Source organism: Solea senegalensis, linkage group LG19, assembly GCF_019176455.1.
Source record: "Solea senegalensis isolate Sse05_10M linkage group LG19, IFAPA_SoseM_1, whole genome shotgun sequence".
Lineage (NCBI taxonomy): Eukaryota > Metazoa > Chordata > Actinopteri > Pleuronectiformes > Soleidae > Solea > Solea senegalensis.
The window spans coordinates 3611728-3618290 of record NC_058038.1 but is presented as its reverse complement, the minus strand read 5'-3'; positions in this window follow the sequence as shown (position 1 = coordinate 3618290).

Genomic DNA, 6563 nt, shown 5'->3' with positions numbered 1-6563 from the left:
AGACAGGCGGGGACGGACAGGGTTGTCCTAACCTGACATCTGTCACCTGGACAGGTTGAGTCTGGCTTATTTGACTTGTCTCCTCTCTTTCCCTCACCATCACCATCTATCCACTGGACACAGTATTGCAATTGTTTCGGGGGAGGGGGGAGGGGAGACATTTCTTGACAGTCGGGTGTGATGAGGCGAGACAGGAGAGAAGAGGAGAGAGAGAGAGAAAAAGAGAGAGTCTGCTGTGACGTTAGAAAATGCTCCACAGTCACTGCAGTTGTTTGGCACATAGTCCCAAAACTATTCAGCCACCACAAGAGGAATTATACTAGAATTATAGTCCTAAGAACTAAGGTTCCATCCAGATTCCTCTGTTTTTCTGTTTTAGTTTTACAAAGATGTATAAATTATGCTCAGACCTGTTGTCCACACTACCCTGGTATTTAAAGCTTGCAAAGTCAGTACTTGAAAGTCACTTTTTTATCATAAGTAAACATACTTAAAGACATTTACTGTACTTAAGTAGCAAAAGTCATTTTCTGATCTAAAATGTACTTAAGTTCTGGAAATAAAAGTATTGAAAAAAGTGCAGACTTAGGCTTGTGCCATGGTGTCTGTCAACTGGAAGGTTTGAGCAGGACCCCATGTTGTAGTGTGTGAAGATCATCAAGACTAGAAAAGCTCTATATAAATACAGACCATAATACCAACTCTTCTTCTGATTTTATTTGGTCGTAACAAGTAACAAAGTGAGTTAGAGGAAATGTAGTGGAGTAAAAGTACAAGTTTCAGAATGCCAGAAGTCCGACTCCAGTCCGACTAAGCGTATGCATGCAGGAGTAATCGGACTATTATCCAGGTATGTTAGTCTGACTAAGACTGGCTCGATTATAGTTGGACTAACTTGGTTACATGACGTTAAGAAAACTGAATTATTGTCTTAGTCCGACTAAGACAGGGAATTGGACAACTTGCAGAGTCCGGATATTCTACATGCAGAGGAGAAAATAGATTTATTGTCCGTGTATGTCTGACTCCGCCTCCCTAGGTGGCGCTGTATCCCTCTATAAGCTAGTGCATACTGAATCAGTTTCCTGTTGACCTGTTACGTCACAGGAAACACAAACAAACAAACTGCTACACATGTTAATTGTTGAAATGTCCAAAAGTGGCTGTTTCGGTATGTTAGTCTGACTGGCTCGATTATAGTCGGACTAACGTGTTTACATGACGTTAAGAAAACTGAATTATTGTCTAAGTCTGACTAAAATCAGACTTTAAGTGTTAAGAAACCACGTGAAATAAGAGAATATCGGACGTGCCGCTGCAGTTACATACTGCAGCTTTAAAATCTCCACGTCTTACTAGAAACTGTGATTAAAGTTTGTTTTTAAGGAGTAATTGATAAAAAAAAAGACGGTAACTCTTGTCTTTGTGTCGTCCACTCTTTGCACAGATTGGTCCAAAATGTCTTTTTTTCTTTTAGTGATGGGACTCTTGGTCTTCTCAGTTGTCCAAACTATTTTATCCTGCACAGCTCATTTCACATCTCACTGAGCCACAAGAAGAAGAAGAAGAAGAAGAAGAATTAGAAGAAGAAGAAGAAGGAGTGCACTTTAATTGCTCGGCCGTACTTTACAGCAGTCATGTGATCTCCCCCTGTGGCCCTTTGAACAAAAAGAGAAGCAACGCTACAATGCTCCTGACAGCGCTTTACACATAATATGACAAGCAGATGAGAGAAAGAAAAAAAAAAAGTGCACGGAGCGTTTGATGAATGTCTCTCCTCACCGGAGGCTCTGGAAGACGGCGTTTTGCAAATTGGCCCTCGGTTCCCGTGTCACTCAAACCGCGGCACATGACTTGGGCGCGTTTGAGCACAAAGGGAAGAGGAATTTGTCCATTAAGTGTTAAACAGCTCCGAGTTCGCGAGCCTCAGCAGAAAAAAGCGCTGACAGATGACGACAGGGTCGACACTGGCTGAGGAGTGATGACACCGTAACTCCACAGAGGAACGTTCTCCTCGACAACAACAGCAGCTGGGAACGTTAACGCCATGTTACATCGTAACTGTTGCGATGATTAGTGTCACAGCAGGTGTCGGAACACTTAAGAGTCCTGGTGTCCTCACGTCCCCCCCGGTGGTGCCGTGGAGGTATAGCAGCATAAGCGTAAAGGTGATTAAAACACTGGAACACTGAGCGTATAATATTGCATACGACGACAGTTATTACGGTATTTTCACTTGCGCCGTTACTTTAAATATGTTTTATATTGTACAACTTTTTTTTAACACACACAATCTGCTGTTTGTGTTCAACTACAGTGTGTTTTTTTTTTGTGGTTCTTCATTTTGAATTGTTCGAACACTATTTTAACATGGGAAAATGGGCAAAAGAATTGGTGAACACAACAAAACAGTGAATTCCAAATTAGCACAAGTAGAATAAAAACACACCTTTTATCCACAAGATTAAACCAAAATCACTGAAAAAACTGAAACTGAAACCTGAGTCACTTTACATTTCATATATTTTATATTATCTTAACATTTGGGTGTGTGATTATGTTGTTCCTTGCATTTTATACATATATATATTATCTTATATATATGTAATAATTTTGAGGCTTAATAATTTTGAGGCAAATTTTATCATTTTTTTGGTTTTAAGTTGCTTTAAGTGTTCCCTTCATGTGCATTCATTATTAGGGGCGTGTCATGCCCCGCCTGGTCTCCGCCTACATCTCCTCCTTTCTCCACCTCCAGCATGCGATCAGCTCACCTGTGGCGAGAGAACAGCTGCTTCCAATCCACTCATTGCCACACGGTGACAGTCACCTCTGTGGTAACATGGTTTCCTCCGGTGTCGCTGACTCGCTGCTCGTTGTTTTGTCTTTTATGGATTCCCACGCTCTCCCCCGTGAGCCCACGCTGCCATCGACGCCGTTTGGAACCAATCGCCGCCTCCACTACCTAAATGTCTAACAAAACGTTGAGACATCCCACCGGACGTCATTTTTCAGGGGGTTCAGATGACACGCCCATAATCCAAGTGCTTTTGGAAAAGCAGTGAGTACTAATTAAAGTTTTCCACTATTTTAGTTAATATTGTATAATATAATATAAGGGACAACAAAATGTCCTGTGAGTGAGTTATTTTTTGTCCATTTTTATAACTTTCAATATGTGGCAGTTATTTACAATACACTGCATGTTAAAATAGTGCATTAACTGAAACATTTAAAATGATGTCTCAATGTCCAAAAACGACAAGAAATGTAAACTTATATACAGGCGTGTTTCCAACTCTCTCCTCTCTGGTGACAAAGATGCCGATTCTCCCGCTTCCTGTGAAATTACCGTAATAACCACAGCTTTCAGAAACCACTGGAAATTTCCGATATCTCAAACCGCAGCGTAACTACGGTAATGCAGAGTGCGCTTTTTGCACGTTTGCAGTGTCAAAAGGTTAAAAGTGAGTTTTGTGCAAGGAAGAATTTAGGTTGACATTTATGTAAATGTCTCGTTCTGCTGTAAAAGTAAAAACCACATCTGCCTCTGTTTACCTGCAACTTTAATCTCAGAATTATACTTTATTTATTCTCAGTTTTCAACTTTAATCTCAGTTTTCTACTTTCTTTCATCTCAGCATTCCACTTTATCTATTCTCAGCATTCTATTTATTTAATCTCAGAGTTCTACTTTTTTTAATCTCAGAATTCTGACTTTAATCTCAGAATTCTGATTTTAAATCAGGTATTTTACATAATTTTAAATAAAAGCATGTGTTATAAATGACAATAGTTGACAATAAAAGGAAAAAAAAAACTTCTTTATGATACTAAATGAATCTTAGTTTTTTTTTATATGACCCCATTATATTAAGTGGTGGGCCGCATGTGGCCCACGGGCCCCAGGTTTGAGGCCATGACAGAAAAATGACAGATTAATCGAAGCAGGAGCCATGAATGAATGAATGAATGAATGAATGAATGAATGAATGAATAGTTCATTTCTATTGTAGCAAAGGTGTATGGTGTTTTTTCTTGGATTATTTGGCTCATGAGTTGATACACATCATCATGACTTGAATGAAGTGAATGATGAGTGAATGAATGAATGATATATCCGTTCCTTATTTTCTGATCAGGACGTTGGCAGCGATCGTCTCTCGTATATTTTGTGTGAGGAGATTTCACGTGGGTCTGGATTTGGCTTCGCTTAGAGCTCCGACCGAAATGTCTGCCCCAGTTCTGCAGCAGCAGAGGGGAATTAGCTCTCCTCTGACACCGAGTGTGTTCAAGGGTCCGTTCTGTCGTCCTCTGTTAATGAGCCAGGACGCCTCGGCATGTTTCACGCGCTCCGACGCAAAGTGATCCTCCTTTCACTCTTACAGCAGACACGCAGGCCTGCAGATCTCCACCAGTCATCAGCAACTAATTCATCAAAGTAATCACCCATCTACACCAGATTAAGTCGACATTATCTTTAAAAATATGTTTTTCCTCATTGTTCGCCAGTCGTCTTTGACTGGAAACTGAAGGTTGCGTTGGCTTGCTCTCCTGCGCCAAACTCCACTGAGAAAATCATCAATTTTAACATCACAGCGCACAGGTGTTGTCGAACCACTGCTGCCTCCATCAGGAAGTTCAAATGTCTTATTTTGTATTATTCGGCATTTAAAATCCTTTGTTCAGATTCACCTCAGTGACACAAAGTGACCACACGGGGCAGCAGTGGACCAGCAGCTCCTGTTTCTCCACAGGCTAAAAACACTGATTTTCTCTATGGACTTTGGTGTGAGGGAGAGTGAGTGGCTGAGAAATGTCTGTCCAACAGTGACATGAAGCAGCAAACATACGTGTGTGTGTGCATGTATGTTATTACATATGATAAAGAAGATAATATAAAGTATATAAAATGTAAAGAGCCTCTTACGACCACACAAACTCTAATAATTTGGACCTCGCCTCGCTTGGTTCTCGCCTCTCGACGGGCGTCAGAACAAATCACCGTCCTGTGCCGCGTGTGCATATGAACACTTTAAATTATTATCATTGATGAGGGGATGAGGTGCAGCAGTGGATACATGAAAACTAACTTATAGGGAAGGGTTGTGTTGCCGTGGTTTGTTTGTGTGGGTTCTCGCCTCATCACTGCTCTGCGATGCATCGAAGTGGATTATTATAAACCACACGGAACCTTAAAGAAGACTAAAGCAAAACATAGAGAATGCAAAGGAGGGTCAAGGGAAATTATTACTCAGTCTGTTTGCGTTAATGCGTGTGTGTGTGTGTGTGTGTGTGTGTTTTGGAGAATGAAACAGGGTTTGGATGTGAGGTCCATGAATCACAGTGTGTGAGATTTTCTCAGAGGAGGTTGTTGAAGTGTTTATATCTGTGTGAGGTCCATTTTTATCTCGTTATTTAAAAAAAAAAAATATATATATATAGTATTTCATAATTGTGACGTTTATCTGACTTGTATCATCTTTTCCAATCTAACATTATTTTGATGTTTAGCAACATTATATATCAAATTTTGATATTTTTTAGCTCAGAATTTTGATGTATTTCGTCATTTCTTTAGACTGTATCACATTATTACTTCACTCCATTGAGTGAAGTATTGTTTTTGGTGGCTGTGCTTTCAATATGAACGACGGAAGCTTGTTAGAGTTTGTGAATTTTGACCCTGACGTGCATTTGACAGAAGCTTCTCGCATGAATGTGGTGAAGTCTGCCATTTCTGCCTTGTTTCAAGTGTGTCTCCTAATGCTGGGTGTGTGTGTGTCAGCGCGTGTGTGTGTGTGTCACACCATCACAGGTGTTTTGTGACAAACACACACACACACACACACACACATTAATGTTGGGGACATCTGGCCCTGTCAAGAGTTGGCGGGCAAATAAAGAGCATTTTTAAGAGGGAGAGCCAACACTCGCAGTCATGAGAGGGAGGGAAACTTTCACACTGATACATTTCTGCTCTACATATTTGAAGGGAAAAAAATACACATAAATTAATACTAATGAACGAATGATGGAATGATGACATCTTTCAAAACCTGTGAAACACACAAACCCAGAAAAAATAATATATCTAAAAATGCAAAGACGTCTGTCTGTCCCTGAACCCTTCATGCCTTCGTGCAGTGATATAAAGTAGCTGTAATTGTGCAGAAGTCACAAAATAGACTTTTATTTTTGTTCATAAAAACAAGACAAATTTCACAAATTCAATCTGATTTTAAACATTTTGAGTACTTTTGGTTCAGGTGTGTTTCACATAGTTGGTGAAAATATTATATTTTATAATGTTTTTTTCTTTTAATCCGATTGTCTAGGTTGTGCTGGATTTAAAAAAGAATATAAGATATAAGTTGACCGTGGTTGTTTTTACATGTGCTCTAGAAATAACACACAAAATACACAAAAACAGGAAGATAATGTGCGGGTTGTGCAACTCGAGGGATTCAAATCCAGTGAAGTACACAGAAAACAAACTCGAGGTATTGTGATGTTTCTTTAAAACGAAGCAGCCATCATCACAATCACACGTCCTTGTGGAG